The sequence below is a fragment of the Triturus cristatus genome, chromosome 12, assembly GCF_964204655.1.
Source record: "Triturus cristatus chromosome 12, aTriCri1.1, whole genome shotgun sequence".
NCBI classification, from domain to species: Eukaryota; Metazoa; Chordata; class Amphibia; order Caudata; family Salamandridae; genus Triturus; species Triturus cristatus.
The window spans coordinates 725,191,083-725,213,175 of NC_140595.1; the positions used below are offsets into that span (position 1 = coordinate 725,191,083).

The window sequence follows — 22,093 nt, forward strand, 5'->3', positions numbered from 1 at the left end:
AATCTTTTTATTATCGGCTACAATTTCAGAAGTTAACCTTTAGTATTTCTTCCATTTCAGTTTTATAAATAGGTGGCTTATTTTTGTGTCACTATTGCCTCTCCACATATTTGTTATCGCTACCTCTTTCATGTCTTTGCTACACCTCATTCCTACTTTAGCACTGGTGTAAACGCTTCAAATTATTATACCGTTGCTCTCTCATTCATACCTGCGCATGCACTTGAAAGTTACTTTACCAATAAAAGACGCAAAGAGAGAAATAGAACAAAAGTGCTGGCTGGATTGGCAAACACACTTCATAAAACTGCATTTTCTTTTTTATTCTCCCCCGTGTTACATGCTTAACCTCCCCATGTGTAATTTCTCTTAACCTGCTGTCTCAGGAAGAGAATTCATCTACAGGCTCTTTCTGTGTTTTTTTCCCTAGTCTGTCTTTCCCATTTCTTAGCTGTGTAACTGTTCCTTTACGCGCTCTATTTAAACGCCATCAATCTCATTTGAGCTCCTTGCTCCTGCTTCTGTTTTCTCCACCTCTCATACTGCCAGTTCTCTCTCTCTCTGTGATTGGTGGCTACTTTCCTGAGCTTCCGAAGCCACGTGGTTCCTGCCTCTTGTTGTCAGACTTGAATTGGAAAAGGAACCATATTAACAAGCCTTTACCACTCACACACGGCGGAAGTTTATACTTTAATTCAGTGAGCTAAGAAAAGCGTGTTGTGGGTCCCCTACGAGCCATGGTGCTTGCTTCATCATGATTTGGCACCAGTCATTAGCCGCAGCTCTGCTAATGAGCCACTGAGGTCAGTTTCAATATTTACTCAAAAACATACCCATGCAGCCCTCCCCTCAACCGTGTATTATCTTGCTTTTCTGCTGTTCGTGTGATTAGCTGGGAGGAGCTCACGGCGACATCCTCCCTATAAAAGTGTAGATGGATCACTCTCTAACTCTTTCTTGCTTCACATACAAATGGCTTGAAAGGTGCAGGGAAGATGCAGGTCTAATAGACAGAATAGAAGGTCTGTGCCAGGTGGGTTTCTCTGCATTGGTGTCCCATCACAGGTCCGCAAGTGTAATGTGTGATCTTTGACTCCTGGCATTTCACAAGCAGGTGGCCAGGAAACGGTTTCAGCCTATCAACCACTGAGGAGACGCAGCCTCTGAATGAGGAATGAGGAAGCAATGAATACATCCAGCCTATCACAGGAACAGCCCTGAGTGTTCCGAATTATAAATTCTCCATGTCACTGTATGTCGTTGAGCCCAAGTAGCTCGCCGTGATCGTATAGTGGTTAGTACTCTGCGTTGTGGCCGCAGCAACCTCGGTTCGAATCCGAGTCACGGCATTGTGGTTGGCAATGTCACGGCAGTTGGGTGTTAATTTTACAGAATTAGCAAATGTACCAGTGGTTTTTGTAAAATGTCTATTAAAAACAGATCCTTTTAAATATTTAAACCATCTAACAACAAATGATTTAAACTCGCATGATTATAAGCTGTAGCTATAATGTATTTACTTACATAAATTATCGTTCTTGAACCTATTGGGGGTGGAGGGGGAGCGGAGCTCACCCCCCAGGTGCAGTTGAGTGACCTGTGTTGTGGCTCTCTAGAGGGAAGGCACAAATTTTGCTGTCACCCAGCCCAATCCAGACGTGTATTGGGGCCAGGTTTCAGGCAAATAGAGCAGTAAGTGCAGAGAAATGTTCACTCTCTAAAAGTGGCATTTCTAAAATAGTAAAGTTAAATCCAACCTCACCAGTAAGTAGGATTTTCAATAAATAAATAAAGCTACTCCTCTCCGATATGGAATTACCAAATAAAAAGTATAGGGGAATACACAGAGCTAACCTATGAGAGGGGTAGACCTCACAGTAGTGAAAAATGAAATAGACTGTTTGGTACTTACAGGACACGCGAACCACCAAAGTACATATCTTATTTTTTACTTACATAGCATCATGCACCTAGGACTACCTAGGGCCTACCTTAGGTGTAAATTATATGTAATAAAAGGGGAGTTTAAGGCTTGGCAAGTAGGCTGGGACTCCCCTGGGAGACCCCTGAGTCTATGCCCAGAACCATAACTCTGCCAGTCGAGTACTTACCTAAAAGCCGATAACTCACTTTTCTTCCATAGGCTAACATTGAGTTGTTTCACTTGGAAATTCTTCTAAGTGGTGTGGAGTTTTGGAACTTTAAAATATTCATCTAAAATCAGCCGAACAACGAATTCTGATTTACTCACCTGTTATCAGGAGAGACCTCAGTGCTGCATCTTGGAGCTCAGTACTGACCCTGAAAAGTAATTTTAACCCCACTTACCATTAACTCGAATTTCCTTCCATGGGATATCATTGCCTGCTTTTTGCTGAAAATTTTCTAAGTGTCGATTTTTGAAACTTACAAATATTCTTTAAAAATCGTACCAACTGTGAAAACGTAATTGTTTACCTGTTTTAGATAGATGTCCCAGTACTGAGCCTAGGAGCCCAGCACTGGATTACAAAAGTAACGAGAACGTACTTTACCCGTAACTTGAATTTTCTTCCATGGGAAACCATTGACTGTTTTTCTGTGAAATTTCTTCTAAGTGTCGATTTTGCAAACATGTAAATATTCCTTAAAAATCGCCTGTATAACTTAAACGCAGTTTCTCAACTGCTTACAGGTGGTACAGTAGTGCTGGATCTAGGATCCAACACTGACCTAGAAAAAGTAACCATAACCCCACTTACCTGCTAAGTGAATTTCCTTCCATAGGATAACATTGGTAATTTGATCAGCAAAAGTTTCTAAGTGTCAACTTTTAAAATAGCAAAATATTGCTTAAAAATCACAACAGTAACTAAAACAAATTTACTCACTTGTTTCCAAGAACTGTCCCAGGACTGAATCTAGGATCCAGTCCTGGATTTAGAAAAGTAATCCTGAAAGTAATTAATTGCATATAACTTAAAATTCCCATTGAGCTCAATGTATTATTGTGATTCAAATTGTGTTGCCTATTGCAATAAACTGTAACTATTACCTGCAAAAGTCAATTGCCTATTGCAAAGTATTTAACTAAAGCATCTCATTCTGAGAAAGTATATTTTGATACCTATTGTTGGTTCTAAAATAAAACAACAATATCTTTTGTATGCAAACCAATGGCCTAGAGTTCAGTTCTTGAGTGTGTGAGACCATTTGCTGACTGAGTGTGTACAACAAATGTTTTACACTGCACTCTGATACTGCCTTACTGCTCGGCAAGCTACCACTTTAGAGAGTAAGGTTATATCTAACTTTAGCCTCTGCCAAACCTCTGGGGACTGGGGACTCTGTGCACACTGTACCTATTTGGGAACAGTATATACAGAGCCACTGTCTCACAGTAGTGATAACGTGATTAGAGTCCTAAGGCCAACATAAAGATACAGCAAAACGTGAGGTGAAAAGCAAAAAGGTTGCTGGTAGGCCACCTTAAGGATGCCAGGTCTAACAAAAACTGAACTAAGGATAACATGAGTAAAACATCAGGTTTCTCTACTGCATTTGGTGAGACAAGTGGGCCTTCTTTTATCTTCCATTCAAGCAATCTTTGACAGACCCCTTTATTATAGAGCTTTTCAAGGATTAAAGATAAGGCACTTACAAAGGAGTTCCAAATACTCAGAGATGGTTGACTTCTGTAATATGGGTCGTAGACTAAAAGCAGCGCAAAAACAGAGGTCCAAAAAACTTGAGTGCCACAAGAGAGTTTGAATGCAAGCGTATCCTTTTACAGATCCAGAGATATACTCATGCAATTTTTGTTTTTAGGACAGAACGTGCATGATGAAAAAAACATTGTTTTTAAAAAGCGCATTGCAGAATATCAGTACTTTGATGTGGGAAAACTTCAAAACTTTCAAAAGAAATATTTGTAGGCAGCTAACAGCAAGTTGTTGTGGCCGAGTGGTTAAGGCGATGGACTAGAAATCCATTGGGGTATCCCCGCGCAGTTTCGAATCCTGCCAACAACGAGAATCTTTTTATTATCGGCTACAATTTCAGAAGTTAACCTTTAGTATTTCTTCCATTTCAGTTTTATAAATAGGTGGCTTATTTTTGTGTCACTATTGCCTCTCCACATATTTGTTATCGCTACCTCTTTCATGTCTTTGCTACACCTCATTCCTACTTTAGCACTGGTGTAAACGCTTCAAATTATTATACCGTTGCTCTCTCATTCATACCTGCGCATGCACTTGAAAGTTACTTTACCAATAAAAGACGCAAAGAGAGAAATAGAACAAAAGTGCTGGCTGGATTGGCAAACACACTTCATAAAACTGCATTTTCTTTTTTATTCTCCCCCGTGTTACATGCTTAACCTCCCCATGTGTAATTTCTCTTAACCTGCTGTCTCAGGAAGAGAATTTCATCTACAGGCTCTTTCTGTGTTTTTTTCCCTAGTCTGTCTTTCCCATTTCTTAGCTGTGTACCTGTTCCTTTACGCGCTCTATTTAAACGCCATCAATCTCATTTGAGATCCTTGCTCCCGCTTCTGTTTTCTTCACCTCTCATACTGCCAGTTCTCTCTTTCTCTGTGGTTGGTGGCTACTTTCCTGAGCTTCCGAAGCCACGTGGTTCCTGCCTCTTGTTGTCAGACTTGAATTGGAAAAGGAACCATATTAACAAGCCTTTACCACTCACACACGGCGGAAGTTTATACTTTAATTCAGTGAGCTAAGAAAAGCGTGTTGTGGGTCCCCTACGAGCCATGGAGCTTGCTTCATCATGATTTGGCACCAGTCATTAGCCGCAGCTCTGCTAATGAGCCACTGAGGTCAGTTTCAATATTTACTCAAAAACATAACCATGCAGCCCACCCCTCAACTGTGTATTTATCTTGCTTTTCTGCTGTTCGTGTGATTAGCTGGGAGGAGCTCACGGCGACATCCTCCCTATAAAAGTGTAGATGGGTCACTCTCTAACTCTTTCTTGCTTCACATACAAATGGCTTGAAAGGTGCAGGGAAGATGCAGGTCTAATAGACAGAATAGAAGGTCTGTGCCAGGTGGGTTTCTCTGCATTGGTGTCCCATCACAGGTCCGCAAGTGTAATGTGTGATCTTTGACTCCTGGCATTTCACAAGCAGGCGGCCAGGAAACGGTTTCAGCCTATCAACCACTGAGGAGACGCAGCCTCTGAATGAGGAATGAGGAAGCAATGAATACATCCAGCCTATCACAGGAACAGCCCTGAGTGTTCCAAATTATAAATTCTCCATGTCAGTGTATGTTGTTGAGCCCAAGTAGCTCGCCGTGATCGTATAGTGGTTAGTACTCTGCGTTGTGGCCGCAGCAACCTCGGTTCGAATCCGAGTCACGGCATTGTGGTTGGCAATGTCACGGCAGTTGGGTGTTAATTTTACAGAATTAGCAAATGTATAGAGTGGTTTTTGTAAAATGTCTATTAAAAACAGATCCTTTCAAATATTTAAACCATCTAACAACAAATGATTTAAACTCGCATGATTATAAGCTGTAGCTATAATGTATTTACTTACATAAATTATCGTTCTTGAACCTATTGGGGGTGGAGGGGGAGCGGAGCTCACCCCCCAGGTGCAGTTGAGTGACCTGTGTTGTGGCTCTCTAGAGGGAAGGCACAAATTTTGCTGTCACCCAGCCCAATCCAGACGTGTATTGGGGCCAGGTTTCAGGCAAATAGAGCAGTAAGTGCAGAGAAATGTTCACTCTCTAAAAGTGGCATTTCTAAAATAGTAAAGTTAAATCCAACCTCACCAGTAAGTAGGATTTTCAATAAATAAATAAAGCTACTCCTCTCCGATATGGAATTACCAAATAAAAAGTATAGGGGAATACACAGAGCTAACCTATGAGAGGGGTAGACCTCACAGTAGTGAAAAATGAAATAGACTGTTTGGTACTTACAGGACACGCGAACCACCAAAGTACATATCTTATTTTTTACTTACATAGCATCATGCACCTAGGACTACCTAGGGCCTACCTTAGGTGTAAATTATATGTAATAAAAGGGGAGTTTAAGGCTTGGCAAGTAGGCTGGGACTCCCCTGGGAGACCCCTGAGTCTATGCCCAGAACCATAACTCTGCCAGTCGAGTACTTACCTAAAAGCCGATAACTCACTTTTCTTCCATAGGCTAACATTGAGTTGTTTCACTTGGAAATTCTTCTAAGTGGTGTGGAGTTTTGGAACTTTAAAATATTCATCTAAAATCAGCCGAACAACGAATTCTGATTTACTCACCTGTTATCAGGAGAGACCTCAGTGCTGCATCTTGGAGCTCAGTACTGACCCTGAAAAGTAATTTTAACCGTACTTACCAGTAACTCGAATTTCCTTCCATGGGATATCATTGCCTGCTTTTTGCTGAAAATTTTCTAAGTGTCGATTTTTGAAACTTACAAATATTCTTTAAAAATCGTACCAACTGTGAAAACGTAATTGTTTACCTGTTTTAGATAGATGTCCCAGTACTGAGCCTAGGAGCCCAGCACTGGATTACAAAAGTAACGAGAACGTACTTTACCCGTAACTTGAATTTTCTTCCATAGGAAACCATTGACTGTTTTTCTGTGAAATTTCTTCTGTGTCGATTTTGCAAACATGTAAATATTCCTTAAAAATCGCCTGTATAACTTAAACGCAGTTTCTCAACTGCTTACAGGTGGTACAGTAGTGCTGGATCTAGGATCCAACACTGACCTAGAAAAAGTAACCATAACCCCACTTACCTGCTAAGTGAATTTCCTTCCATAGGATAACATTGGTAATTTGATCAGCAAAAGTTTCTAAGTGTCAACTTTTAAAATAGCAAAATATTGCTTAAAAATCACAACAGTAACTAAAACGAATTTACTCACTTGTTTCCAAGAACTGTCCCAGGACTGAATCTAGGATCCAGTCCTGGATTTAGAAAAGTAATCCTGAAAGTAATTAATTGCATATAACTTCAAATTCCCATTGAGCTCAATGTATTATTGTGATTCAAATTGTGTTGCCTATTGCAATAAACTGTAACTATGACCTGCAAAAGTCAATTGCCTATTGCAAAGTATTTAACTAAAGCATCTCATTCTGAGAAAGTATATTTTGATACCTATTGTTGGTTCTAAAATAAAACAACAATATCTTTTGTATGCAAACCAATGGCCTAGAGTTCAGTTCTTGAGTGTGTGAGACCATTTGCTGACTGAGTGTGTACAACAAATGTTTTACACTGTACTCTGATACTGCCTTACTGCTCGGCAAGCTACCACTTTAGAGAGTAAGGTTATATCTAACTTTAGCCTCTGCCAAACCTCTGGGGACTGGGGACTCTGTGCACACTGTACCTATTTGGGAACAGTATATACAGAGCCACTTTCTCACAGTAGTGATAAAGTGATTAGAGTCCTAAGGCCAACATAAAGATACAGCAAAACGTGAGGTGAAAAGCAAAAAGGTTGCTGGTAGGCCACCTTAAGGATGCCAGGTCTAACAAAAACTGAACTAAGGATAACATGAGTAAAACATCAGGTTTCTCTACTGCATTTGGTGAGACAAGTGGGCCTTCTTTTATCTTCCATTCAAGCAATCTTTGACAGACCCCTTTATTATAGAGCTTTTCAAGGATTAAAGATAAGGCACTTACAAAGGAGTCCCAAATACTCAGAGATGGTTGACTTCTGTAATATGGGTCGTAGACTAAAAGCAGCGCAAAAACAGAGGTCCAAAAAACTTGAGTGCCACAAGAGAGTTTGAATGCAAGCGTATCCTTTTACAGATCCAGAGATATACTCATGCAATTTTTGTTTTTAGGACAGAACGTGCATGATGAAAAAAACATTGTTTTTAAAAAGCGCATTGCAGAATATCAGTACTTTGATGTGGGAAAACTTCAAAACTTTCAAACAAAATATTTGTAGGCAGCTAACAGCAAGTTGTTGTGGCCGAGTGGTTAAGGCGATGGACTAGAAATCCATTGGGGTATCCCCGCGCAGGTTCGAATCCTGCCAACAACGAGAATCTTTTTATTATCGGCTACAATTTCAGAAGTTAACCTTTAGTATTTCTTCCATTTCAGTTTTATAAATAGGTGGCTTATTTTTGTGTCACTATTGCCTCTCCACATATTTGTTATCGCTACCTCTTTCATGTCTTTGCTACACCTCATTCCTACTTTAGCACTGGTGTAAACGCTTCAAATTATCATACCGTTGCTCTCTCATTCATACCTGCGCATGCACTTGAAAGTTACTTTACCAATAAAAGACGCAAAGAGAGAAATAGAACAAAAGTGCTGGCTGGATTGGCAAACACACTTCATAAAACTGCATTTTCTTTTTTATTCTCCCCCGTGTTACATGCTTAACCTCCCCATGTGTAATTTCTCTTAACCTGCTGTCTCAGGAAGAGAATTTCATCTACAGGCTCTTTCTGTGTTTTTTTCCCTAGTCTGTCTTTCCCATTTCTTAGCTGTGTAACTGTTCCTTTACGCGCTCTATTTAAACGCCATCAATCTCATTTGAGCTCCTTGCTCCCGCTTCTGTTTTCTCCACCTCTCATACTGCCAGTTCTCTCTTTCTCTGTGGTTGGTGGCTACTTTCCTGAGCTTCCGAAGCCACGTGGTTCCTGCCTCTTGTTGTCAGACTTGAATTGGAAAAGGAACCATATTAACAAGCCTTTACCACTCACACACGGCGGAAGTTTATACTTTAATTCAGTGAGCTAAGAAAAGCGTGTTGTGGGTCCCCTACGAGCCATGGTGCTTGCTTCATCATGATTTGGCACCAGTCATTAGCCGCAGCTCTGCTAATGAGCCACTGAGGTCAGTTTCAATATTTACTCAAAAACATAACCATGCAGCCCACCCCTCAACTGTGTATTTATCTTGCTTTTCTGCTGTTCGTGTGATTAGCTGGGAGGAGCTCACGGCGACATCCTCCCTATAAAAGTGTAGATGGATCACTCTCTAACTCTTTCTTGCTTCACATACAAATGGCTTGAAAGGTGCAGGGAAGATGCAGGTCTAATAGACAGAATAGAAGGTCTGTGCCAGGTGGGTTTCTCTGCATTGGTGTCCCATCACAGGTCCGCAAGTGTAATGTGTGATCTTTGACTCCTGGCATTTCACAAGCAGGCGGCCAGGAAACGGTTTCAGCCTATCAACCACTGAGGAGACGCAGCCTCTGAATGAGGAATGAGGAAGCAATGACCAAACCGTCCCTCCTCATGATAATTCTGACGCAAGACCACCTACATCCGACAATGATAATGATCGCACAGACCTGGGTAACTCCCCTCGCTTATCCAACTTCCAACCGCTCTCTGAAAAGGAAGTACTAACAGTCCTTAGAGCAATAAAATCTGGCTCCCCCACAGACCCCTGTCCACACTTTGTATTCTCGGAAATTGCACCAACCTTATGCCCAATCATCACCAAACTTTTTAATCAATCCCTCACCTCTGCGTCTTTTCCAGACTGCTGGAAACACGCATCTGTAACCCCCCTCCTGAAAAAAGCTGGAGCCGATATTCTCAACCCAGAGAACTATAGGCCAATTTCACAACTCCCCTACCTCTCCAAAGCATTGGAGAAGATGGTTAACTCACAGTTATCCAAATATCTTGAGGACAACTTGCTTCTGGACCCTACCCAAACCGGCTTCAGATCCAACAATAGCACCGAGGCCACGCTGCTGGCAGTGTCGGACAGCGTCAGATGCATCACTGACCAAGGGGGTTCGGTGGCTCTGATACTGTTAGACCTGTCGGCAGCGTTCGACACTGTTTCACACAAATGCCTACTGAAAATCCTCCGGTGCAAAGGTATACAAGGCACAGCGTTGCAATGGATCGAATCCTTCCTGTGCAACCGCACCCAGGCAGTGCACATGGGCCAATTCCATTCTGAACCCCGCCCCATCAGTTGCGGAGTCCCACAAGGGGCTTCCCTAAGCCCCACTCTCTTCAATGCCTATGTATCATCTCTGGCCGACATCGGGAGAAAGTGGGGCATCGGCATTTGCTCATATGCCGACGACACGCAGCTGATGGTGACCTTGGATGAAAGATCGGAGAAATTAGAAACAACTAAAAATAAACTCCACAGTTGCCTCTCCGAAATGGCCGACTGGATGCGTAATCACTGTCTTAAGCTCAACGCCGGAAAATCCGAAATTCTACTGTTCGGAGGAGCTAAACTATCATGGAATGATTCTTGGTGGCCACCGGCTCTAGGGACAGCCCCCGCCCCGAAACAACACGCCAGGAATCTGGGTGTCATGATGGATGACGCACTATCCATGAAGGACCACGTACGCACACTTTGGGGTAAGGGATTTGCAATCCTGAAACTCCTCGCCAAGATCTTCAAATGGATCCCACTGGACTGTCGTCGCACAATCACACAGGCCCTCCTAGTTAGCCGCCTGGATTACGGCAATGCTCTATTCGAAGGAATGAACGAGCAGTTGTTCTCTCGCCTCCAGGTCCTGCAAAACCAGGCTGCCAAGCTGGTATGTAACAAAGGCAAAAGGGACTCAGCATCGGCATGCTTAAAACAACTCCACTGGCTGCCGATGCGCCAGCGCGCCACATTCAAACTACTCTGTCATGCGCACAAAACCCTCCATAAAACAGGCCCTACTATCCTGCAAGGGAAAATTGAATTTTACATTCCAAACCGAAACTTAAGATCCACTAATTCAGCCCTAGCAAAACCCAGGCGTATCTACAAAACAAGAACAGGAGGACGAGCCTTCTCGCATTTGGCGGCCAAACGCTGGAATGAACTACCGGCGGATCTGAGACACACCACGAACCTCCTTGTATTCAGGCAAAAACTCAAAACTCATCTCTTCCCCAAATAATAAACCCCCGGTCCAAACCTCAGCAGCCCTTTCTCATTAAGCGCCTTGATATCCCTTGGGATGAATGCTGCGCTCTACAAATACCTCAAATAAAATAAAATAAATACATCCAGCCTATCACAGGAACAGCCCTGAGTGTTCCGAATTATAAATTCTCCATGTCACTGTATGTCGTTGAGCCCAAGTAGCTCGCCGTGATCGTATAGTGGTTAGTTCTCTGCGTTGTGGCCGCAGCAACCTCGGTTCGAAGCCGAGTCACGGCATTGTGGTTGGCAATGTCACGGCAGTTGGGTGTTAATTTTACAGAATTAGCAAATGTACCAGTGGTTGTTGTAAAATGTCTATTAAAAACAGATCCTTTCAAATATTTAAACCATCTAACAACAAATGATTTAAACTCGCATGATTATAAGCTGTAGCTATAATGTATTTACTTACATAAATTATCGTTCTTGAACCTATTGGGGGTGGAGGGGGAGCGGAGCTCACCCCCCAGGTGCAGTTGAGTGACCTGTGTTGTGGCTCTCTAGAGGGAAGGCACAAATTTTGCTGTCACCCAGCCCAATCCAGACGTGTATTGGGGCCAGGTTTCAGGCAAATAGAGCAGTAAGTGCAGAGAAATGTTCACTCTCTAAAAGTGGCATTTCTAAAATAGTAAAGTTAAATCCAACCTCACCAGTAAGTAGGATTTTCAATAAATAAATAAAGCTACTCCTCTCCGATATGGAATTACCAAATAAAAAGTATAGGGGAATACACAGAGCTAACCTATGAGAGGGGTAGACCTCACAGTAGTGAAAAATGAAATAGACTGTTTGGTACTTACAGGACACGCGAACCACCAAAGTACATATCTTATTTTTTACTTACATAGCATCATGCACCTAGGACTACCTAGGGCCTACCTTAGGTGTAAATTATATGTAATAAAAGGGGAGTTTAAGGCTTGGCAAGTAGGCTGGGACTCCCCTGGGAGACCCCTGAGTCTATGCCCAGAACCATAACTCTGCCAGTCGAGTACTTACCTAAAAGCCGATAACTCACTTTTCTTCCATAGGCTAACATTGAGTTGTTTCACTTGGAAATTCTTCTAAGTGGTGTGGAGTTTTGGAACTTTAAAATATTCATCTAAAATCAGCCGAACAACGAATTCTGATTTACTCACCTGTTATCAGGAGAGACCTCAGTGCTGCATCTTGGAGCTCAGTACTGACCCTGAAAAGTAATTTTAACCCCACTTACCATTAACTCGAATTTCCTTCCATGGGATATCATTGCCTGCTTTTTGCTGAAAATTTTCTAAGTGTCGATTTTTGAAACTTACAAATATTCTTTAAAAATCGTACCAACTGTGAAAACGTAATTGTTTACCTGTTTTAGATAGATGTCCCAGTACTGAGCCTAGGAGCCCAGCACTGGATTACAAAAGTAACGAGAACGTACTTTACCCGTAACTTGAATTTTCTTCCATGGGAAACCATTGACTGTTTTTCTGTGAAATTTCTTCTAAGTGTCGATTTTGCAAACATGTAAATATTCCTTAAAAATCGCCTGTATAACTTAAACGCAGTTTCTCAACTGCTTACAGGTGGTACAGTAGTGCTGGATCTAGGATCCAACACTGACCTAGAAAAAGTAACCATAACCCCACTTACCTGCTAAGTGAATTTCCTTCCATAGGATAACATTGGTAATTTGATCAGCAAAAGTTTCTAAGTGTCAACTTTTAAAATAGCAAAATATTGCTTAAAAATCACAACAGTAACTAAAACAAATTTACTCACTTGTTTCCAAGAACTGTCCCAGGACTGAATCTAGGATCCAGTCCTGGATTTAGAAAAGTAATCCTGAAAGTAATTAATTGCATATAACTTAAAATTCCCATTGAGCTCAATGTATTATTGTGATTCAAATTGTGTTGCCTATTGCAATAAACTGTAACTATTACCTGCAAAAGTCAATTGCCTATTGCAAAGTATTTAACTAAAGCATCTCATTCTGAGAAAGTATATTTTGATACCTATTGTTGGTTCTAAAATAAAACAACAATATCTTTTGTATGCAAACCAATGGCCTAGAGTTCAGTTCTTGAGTGTGTGAGACCATTTGCTGACTGAGTGTGTACAACAAATGTTTTACACTGCACTCTGATACTGCCTTACTGCTCGGCAAGCTACCACTTTAGAGAGTAAGGTTATATCTAACTTTAGCCTCTGCCAAACCTCTGGGGACTGGGGACTCTGTGCACACTGTACCTATTTGGGAACAGTATATACAGAGCCACTGTCTCACAGTAGTGATAACGTGATTAGAGTCCTAAGGCCAACATAAAGATACAGCAAAACGTGAGGTGAAAAGCAAAAAGGTTGCTGGTAGGCCACCTTAAGGATGCCAGGTCTAACAAAAACTGAACTAAGGATAACATGAGTAAAACATCAGGTTTCTCTACTGCATTTGGTGAGACAAGTGGGCCTTCTTTTATCTTCCATTCAAGCAATCTTTGACAGACCCCTTTATTATAGAGCTTTTCAAGGATTAAAGATAAGGCACTTACAAAGGAGTCCCAAATACTCAGAGATGGTTGACTTCTGTAATATGGGTCGTAGACTAAAAGCAGCGCAAAAACAGAGGTCCAAAAAACTTGAGTGCCACAAGAGAGTTTGAATGCAAGCGTATTCTTTTACAGATCCAGAGATATACTCATGCAATTTTTGTTTTTAGGACAGAACGTGCATGATGAAAAAAACATTGTTTTTAAAAAGCGCATTGCAGAATATCAGTACTTTGATGTGGGAAAACTTCAAAACTTTCAAAAGAAATATTTGTAGGCAGCTAACAGCAAGTTGTTGTGGCCGAGTGGTTAAGGCGATGGACTAGAAATCCATTGGGGTATCCCCGCGCAGGTTCGAATCCTGCCAACAACGAGAATCTTTTTATTATCGGCTACAATTTCAGAAGTTAACCTTTAGTATTTCTTCCATTTCAGTTTTATAAATAGGTGGCTTATTTTTGTGTCACTATTGCCTCTCCACATATTTGTTATCGCTACCTCTTTCATGTCTTTGCTACACCTCATTCCTACTTTAGCACTGGTGTAAACGCTTCAAATTATTATACCGTTGCTCTCTCATTCATACCTGCGCATGCACTTGAAAGTTACTTCACCAATAAAAGACGCAAAGAGAGAAATAGAACAAAAGTGCTGGCTGGATTGGCAAACACACTTCATAAAACTGCATTTTCTTTTTTATTCTCCCCCGTGTTACATGCTTAACCTCCCCATGTGTAATTTCTCTTAACCTGCTGTCTCAGGAAGAGAATTTCATCTACAGGCTCTTTCTGTGTTTTTTTCCCTAGTCTGTCTTTCCCATTTCTTAGCTGTGTAACTGTTCCTTTACGCGCTCTATTTAAACGCCATCAATCTCATTTGAGCTCCTTGCTCCCGCTTCTGTTTTCTCCACCTCTCATACTGCCAGTTCTCTCTTTCTCTGTGGTTGGTGGCTACTTTCCTGAGCTTCCGAAGCCACGTGGTTCCTGCCTCTTGTTGTCAGACTTGAATTGGAAAAGGAACCATATTAACAAGCCTTTACCACTCACACACGGCGGAAGTTTATACTTTAATTCAGTGAGCTAAGAAAAGCGTGTTGTGGGTCCCCTACGAGCCATGGTGCTTGCTTCATCATGATTTGGCACCAGTCATTAGCCGCAGCTCTGCTAATGAGCCACTGAGGTCAGTTTCAATATTTACTCAAAAACATAACCATGCAGCCCACCCCTCAACTGTGTATTTATCTTGCTTTTCTGCTGTTCGTGTGATTAGCTGGGAGGAGCTCACGGCGACATCCTCCCTATAAAAGTGTAGATGGATCACTCTCTAACTCTTTCTTGCTTCACATACAAATGGCTTGAAAGGTGCAGGGAAGATGCAGGTCTAATAGACAGAATAGAAGGTCTGTGCCAGGTGGGTTTCTCTGCATTGGTGTCCCATCACAGGTCCGCAAGTGTAATGTGTGATCTTTGACTCCTGGCATTTCACAAGCAGGCGGCCAGGAAACGGTTTCAGCCTATCAACCACTGAGGAGACGCAGCCTCTGAATGAGGAATGAGGAAGCAATGAATACATCCAGCCTATCACAGGAACAGCCCTGAGTGTTCCGAATTATAAATTCTCCATGTCACTGTATGTCGTTGAGCCCAAGTAGCTCGCCGTGATCGTATAGTGGTTAGTACTCTGCGTTGTGGCCGCAGCAACCTCGGTTCGAAGCCGAGTCACGGCATTGTGGTTGGCAATGTCACGGCAGTTGGGTGTTAATTTTACAGAATTAGCAAATGTACCAGTGGTTTTTGTAAAATGTCTATTAAAAACAGATCCTTTCAAATATTTAAACCATCTAACAACAAATGATTTAAACTCGCATGATTATAAGCTGTAGCTATAATGTATTTACTTACATAAATTATCGTTCTTGAACCTATTGGGGGTGGAGGGGGAGCGGAGCTCACCCCCCAGGTGCAGTTGAGTGACCTGTGTTGTGGCTCTCTAGAGGGAAGGCACAAATTTTGCTGTCACCCAGCCCAATCCAGACGTGTATTGGGGCCAGGTTTCAGGCAAATAGAGCAGTAAGTGCAGAGAAATGTTCACTCTCTAAAAGTGGCATTTCTAAAATAGTAAAGTTAAATCCAACCTCACCAGTAAGTAGGATTTTCAATAAATAAATAAAGCTACTCCTCTCCGATATGGAATTACCAAATAAAAAGTATAGGGGAATACACAGAGCTAACCTATGAGAGGGGTAGACCTCACAGTAGTGAAAAATGAAATAGACTGTTTGGTACTTACAGGACACGCGAACCACCAAAGTACATATCTTATTTTTTACTTACATAGCATCATGCACCTAGGACTACCTAGGGCCTACCTTAGGTGTAAATTATATGTAATAAAAGGGGAGTTTAAGGCTTGGCAAGTAGGCTGGGACTCCCCTGGGAGACCCCTGAGTCTATGCCCAGAACCATAACTCTGCCAGTCGAGTACTTACCTAAAAGCCGATAACTCACTTTTCTTCCATAGGCTAACATTGAGTTGTTTCACTTGGAAATTCTTCTAAGTGGTGTGGAGTTTTGGAACTTTAAAATATTCATCTAAAATCAGCCGAACAACGAATTCTGATTTACTCACCTGTTATCAGGAGAGACCTCAGTGCTGCATCTTGGAGCTCAGTACTGACCCTGAAAAGTAATTTTAACCCCACTTACCATTAACTCGAATTTCCTTCCATGGGATATCATTGCCTGCTTTTTGCTGAAAATTTTCTAAGTGTCGATTTTTGAAACTTACAAATATTCTTTAAAAATCGTACCAACTGTGAAAACGTAATTGTTTACCTGTTTTAGATAGATGTCCCAGTACTGAGCCTAGGAGCCCAGCACTGGATTACAAAAGTAACGAGAACGTACTTTACCCGTAACTTGAATTTTCTTCCATGGGAAACCATTGACTGTTTTTCTGTGAAATTTCTTCTAAGTGTCGATTTTGCAAACATGTAAATATTCCTTAAAAATCGCCTGTATAACTTAAACGCAGTTTCTCAACTGCTTACAGGTGGTACAGTAGTGCTGGATCTAGGATCCAACACTGACCTAGAAAAAGTAACCATAACCCCACTTACCTGCTAAGTGAATTTCCTTCCATAGGATAACATTGGTAATTTGATCAGCAAAAGTTTCTAAGTGTCAACTTTTAAAATAGCAAAATATTGCTTAAAAATCACAACAGTAACTAAAACAAATTTACTCACTTGTTTCCAAGAACTGTCCCAGGACTGAATCTAGGATCCAGTCCTGGATTTAGAAAAGTAATCCTGAAAGTAATTAATTGCATATAACTTAAAATTCCCATTGAGCTCAATGTATTATTGTGATTCAAATTGTGTTGCCTATTGCAATAAACTGTAACTATTACCTGCAAAAGTCAATTGCCTATTGCAAAGTATTTAACTAAAGCATCTCATTCTGAGAAAGTATATTTTGATACCTATTGTTGGTTCTAAAATAAAACAACAATATCTTTTGTATGCAAACCAATGGCCTAGAGTTCAGTTCTTGAGTGTGTGAGACCATTTGCTGACTGAGTGTGTACAACAAATGTTTTACACTGCACTCTGATACTGCCTTACTGCTCGGCAAGCTACCACTTTAGAGAGTAAGGTTATATCTAACTTTAGCCTCTGCCAAACCTCTGGGGACTGGGGACTCTGTGCACACTGTACCTATTTGGGAACAGTATATACAGAGCCACTGTCTCACAGTAGTGATAACGTGATTAGAGTCCTAAGGCCAACATAAAGATACAGCAAAACGTGAGGTGAAAAGCAAAAAGGTTGCTGGTAGGCCACCTTAAGGATGCCAGGTCTAACAAAAACTGAACTAAGGATAACATGAGTAAAACATCAGGTTTCTCTACTGCATTTGGTGAGACAAGTGGGCCTTCTTTTATCTTCCATTCAAGCAATCTTTGACAGACCCCTTTATTATAGAGCTTTTCAAGGATTAAAGATAAGGCACTTACAAAGGAGTCCCAAATACTCAGAGATGGTTGACTTCTGTAATATGGGTCGTAGACTAAAAGCAGCGCAAAAACAGAGGTCCAAAAAACTTGAGTGCCACAAGAGAGTTTGAATGCAAGCGTATCCTTTTACAGATCCAGAGATATACTCATGCAATTTTTGTTTTTAGGACAGAACGTGCATGATGAAAAAAACATTGTTTTTAAAAAGCGCATTGCAGAATATCAGTACTTTGATGTGGGAAAACTTCAAAACTTTCAAAAGAAATATTTGTAGGCAGCTAACAGCAAGTTGTTGTGGCCGAGTGGTTAAGGCGATGGACTAGAAATCCATTGGGGTATCCCCGCGCAGGTTCGAATCCTGCCAACAACGAGAATCTTTTTATTATCGGCTACAATTTCAGAAGTTAACCTTTAGTATTTCTTCCATTTCAGTTTTATAAATAGGTGGCTTATTTTTGTGTCACTATTGCCTCTCCACATATTTGTTATCGCTACCTCTTTCATGTCTTTGCTACACCTCATTCCTACTTTAGCACTGGTGTAAACGCTTCAAATTATTATACCGTTGCTCTCTCATTCATACCTGCGCATGCACTTGAAAGTTACTTTACCAATAAAAGACGCAAAGAGAGAAATAGAACAAAAGTGCTGGCTGGATTGGCAAACACACTTCATAAAACTGCATTTTCTTTTTTATTCTCCCCCGTGTTACATGCTTAACCTCCCCATGTGTAATTTCTCTTAACCTGCTGTCTCAGGAAGAGAATTTCATCTACAGGCTCTTTCTGTGTTTTTTTCCCTAGTCTGTCTTTCCCATTTCTTAGCTGTGTAACTGTTCCTTTACGCGCTCTATTTAAACGCCATCAATCTCATTTGAGCTCCTTGCTCCCGCTTCTGTTTTCTCCACCTCTCATACTGCCAGTTCTCTCTTTCTCTGTGGTTGGTGGCTACTTTCCTGAGCTTCCGAAGCCACGTGGTTCCTGCCTCTTGTTGTCAGACTTGAATTGGAAAAGGAACCATATTAACAAGCCTTTACCACTCACACACGGCGGAAGTTTATACTTTAATTCAGTGAGCTAAGAAAAGCGTGTTGTGGGTCCCCTACGAGCCATGGTGCTTGCTTCATCATGATTTGGCACCAGTCATTAGCCGCAGCTCTGCTAATGAGCCACTGAGGTCAGTTTCAATATTTACTCAAAAACATAACCATGCAGCCCACCCCTCAACTGTGTATTTATCTTGCTTTTCTGCTGTTCGTGTGATTAGCTGGGAGGAGCTCACGGCGACATCCTCCCTATAAAAGTGTAGATGGATCACTCTCTAACTCTTTCTTGCTTCACATACAAATGGCTTGAAAGGTGCAGGGAAGATGCAGGTCTAATAGACAGAATAGAAGGTCTGTGCCAGGTGGGTTTCTCTGCATTGATGTCCCATCACAGGTCCGCAAGTGTAATGTGTGATCTTTGACTCCTGGCATTTCACAAGCAGGCGGCCAGGAAACGGTTTCAGCCTATCAACCACTGAGGAGACGCAGCCTCTGAATGAGGAATGAGGAAGCAATGAATACATCCAGCCTATCACAGGAACAGCCCTGAGTGTTCCGAATTATAAATTCTCCATGTCACTGTATGTCGTTGAGCCCAAGTAGCTCGCCGTGATCGTATAGTGGTTAGTACTCTGCGTTGTGGCCGCAGCAACCTCGGTTCGAAGCCGAGTCACGGCATTGTGGTTGGCAATGTCACGGCAGTTGGGTGTTAATTTTACAGAATTAGCAAATGTACCAGTGGTTTTTGTAAAATGTCTATTAAAAACAGATCCTTTCAAATATTTAAACCATCTAACAACAAATGATTTAAACTCGCATGATTATAAGCTGTAGCTATAATGTATTTACTTACATAAATTATCGTTCTTGAACCTATTGGGGGTGGAGGGGGAGCGGAGCTCACCCCCCAGGTGCAGTTGAGTGACCTGTGTTGTGGCTCTCTAGAGGGAAGGCACAAATTTTGCTGTCACCCAGCCCAATCCAGACGTGTATTGGGGCCAGGTTTCAGGCAAATAGAGCAGTAAGTGCAGAGAAATGTTCACTCTCTAAAAGTGGCATTTCTAAAATAGTAAAGTTAAATCCAACCTCACCAGTAAGTAGGATTTTCAATAAATAAATAAAGCTACTCCTCTCCGATATGGAATTACCAAATAAAAAGTATAGGGGAATACACAGAGCTAACCTATGAGAGGGGTAGACCTCACAGTAGTGAAAAATGAAATAGACTGTTTGGTACTTACAGGACACGCGAACCACCAAAGTACATATCTTATTTTTTACTTACATAGCATCATGCACCAAGGACTACCTAGGGCCTACCTTAGGTGTAAATTATATGTAATAAAAGGGGAGTTTAAGGCTTGGCAAGTAGGCTGGGACTCCCCTGGGAGACCCCTGAGTCTATGCCCAGAACCATAACTCTGCCAGTCGAGTACTTACCTAAAAGCCGATAACTCACTTTTCTTCCATAGGCTAACATTGAGTTGTTTCACTTGGAAATTCTTCTAAGTGGTGTGGAGTTTTGGAACTTTAAAATATTCATCTAAAATCAGCCGAACAACGAATTCTGATTTACTCACCTGTTATCAGGAGAGACCTCAGTGCTGCATCTTGGAGCTCAGTACTGACCCTGAAAAGTAATTTTAACCCCACTTACCATTAACTCGAATTTCCTTCCATGGGATATCATTGCCTGCTTTTTGCTGAAAATTTTCTAAGTGTCGATTTTTGAAACTTACAAATATTCTTTAAAAATCGTACCAACTGTGAAAACGTAATTGTTTACCTGTTTTAGATAGATGTCCCAGTACTGAGCCTAGGAGCCCAGCACTGGATTACAAAAGTAACGAGAACGTACTTTACCCGTAACTTGAATTTTCTTCCATGGGAAACCATTGACTGTTTTTCTGTGAAATTTCTTCTAAGTGTCGATTTTGCAAACATGTAAATATTCCTTAAAAATCGCCTGTATAACTTAAACGCAGTTTCTCAACTGCTTACAGGTGGTACAGTAGTGCTGGATCTAGGATCCAACACTGACCTAGAAAAAGTAACCATAACCCCACTTACCTGCTAAGTGAATTTCCTTCCATAGGATAACATTGGTAATTTGATCAGCAAAAGTTTCTAAGTGTCAACTTGTAAAATAGCAAAATATTGCTTAAAAATCACAACAGTAACTAAAACGAATTTACTCACTTGTTTCCAAGAACTGTCCCAGGACTGAATCTAGGATCCAGTCCTGGATTTAGAAAAGTAATCCTGAAAGTAATTAATTGCATATAACTTAAAATTCCCATTGAGCTCAATGTATTATTGTGATTCAAATTGTGTTGCCTATTGCAATAAACTGTAACTATTACCTGCAAAAGTCAATTGCCTATTGCAAAGTATTTAACTAAAGCATCTCATTCTGAGAAAGTATATTTTGATACCTATTGTTGGTTCTAAAATAAAACAACAATATCTTTTGTATGCAAACCAATGGCCTAGAGTTCAGTTCTTGAGTGTGTGAGACCATTTGCTGACTGAGTGTGTACACCAAATGTTTTACACTGCACTCTGATACTGCCTTACTGCTCGGCAAGCTACCACTTTAGAGAGTAAGGTTATATCTAACTTTAGCCTCTGCCAAACCTCTGGGGACTGGGGACTCTGTGCACACTGTACCTATTTGGGAACAGTATATACAGAGCCACTGTCTCACAGTAGTGATAACGTGATTAGAGTCCTAAGGCCAACATAAAGATACAGCAAAACGTGAGGTGAAAAGCAAAAAGGTTGCTGGTAGGCCACCTTAAGGATGCCAGGTCTAACAAAAACTGAACTAAGGATAACATGAGTAAAACATCAGGTTTCTCTACTGCATTTGGTGAGACAAGTGGGCCTTCTTTTATCTTCCATTCAAGCAATCTTTGACAGACCCCTTTATTATAGAGCTTTTCAAGGATTAAAGATAAGGCACTTACAAAGGAGTCCCAAATACTCAGAGATGGTTGACTTCTGTAATATGGGTCGTAGACTAAAAGCAGCGCAAAAACAGAGGTCCAAAAAACTTGAGTGCCACAAGAGAGTTTGAATGCAAGCGTATTCTTTTACAGATCCAGAGATATACTCATGCAATTTTTGTTTTTAGGACAGAACGTGCATGATGAAAAAAACATTGTTTTTAAAAAGCGCATTGCAGAATATCAGTACTTTGATGTGGGAAAACTTCAAAACTTTCAAAAGAAATATTTGTAGGCAGCTAACAGCAAGTTGTTGTGGCCGAGTGGTTAAGGCGATGGACTAGAAATCCATTGGGGTATCCCCGCGCAGGTTCGAATCCTGCCAACAACGAGAATCTTTTTATTATCGGCTACAATTTCAGAAGTTAACCTTTAGTATTTCTTCCATTTCAGTTTTATAAATAGGTGGCTTATTTTTGTGTCACTATTGCCTCTCCACATATTTGTTATCGCTACCTCTTTCATGTCTTTGCTACACCTCATTCCTACTTTAGCACTGGTGTAAACGCTTCAAATTATTATACCGTTGCTCTCTCATTCATACCTGCGCATGCACTTGAAAGTTACTTTACCAATAAAAGACGCAAAGAGAGAAATAG

The 22,093-nt window shown here is 41.1% G+C and overlaps 7 non-coding genes across 7 annotated transcripts; all 7 read left to right on the forward strand.

The window, feature by feature from the left end:
* The first annotated feature begins 1,277 nt into the window (after positions 1–1,277).
* On the forward strand, positions 1,278–1,349 carry TRNAH-GUG (transfer RNA histidin (anticodon GUG)). The gene has a single exon. It is a non-coding gene; the product is annotated as a tRNA-His (tRNA).
* A 2,579-nt stretch (positions 1,350–3,928) lies between these two features.
* Positions 3,929–4,010, forward strand: TRNAS-AGA (transfer RNA serine (anticodon AGA)). The gene has a single exon. It is a non-coding gene; the product is annotated as a tRNA-Ser (tRNA).
* A 1,281-nt stretch (positions 4,011–5,291) lies between these two features.
* Positions 5,292–5,363, forward strand: TRNAH-GUG (transfer RNA histidin (anticodon GUG)). Its single transcript has one exon. It is a non-coding gene; the product is annotated as a tRNA-His (tRNA).
* A 2,578-nt stretch (positions 5,364–7,941) lies between these two features.
* On the forward strand, positions 7,942–8,023 carry TRNAS-AGA (transfer RNA serine (anticodon AGA)). Its single transcript has one exon. It is a non-coding gene; the product is annotated as a tRNA-Ser (tRNA).
* Positions 8,024–13,715: 5,692 nt separating this feature from the next.
* Positions 13,716–13,797, forward strand: TRNAS-AGA (transfer RNA serine (anticodon AGA)). Its single transcript has one exon. It is a non-coding gene; the product is annotated as a tRNA-Ser (tRNA).
* Positions 13,798–17,729: 3,932 nt separating this feature from the next.
* TRNAS-AGA (transfer RNA serine (anticodon AGA)) lies at positions 17,730–17,811 on the forward strand. Its single transcript has one exon. It is a non-coding gene; the product is annotated as a tRNA-Ser (tRNA).
* A 3,932-nt stretch (positions 17,812–21,743) lies between these two features.
* On the forward strand, positions 21,744–21,825 carry TRNAS-AGA (transfer RNA serine (anticodon AGA)). The gene has a single exon. It is a non-coding gene; the product is annotated as a tRNA-Ser (tRNA).
* Positions 21,826–22,093: the final 268 nt, after the last annotated feature.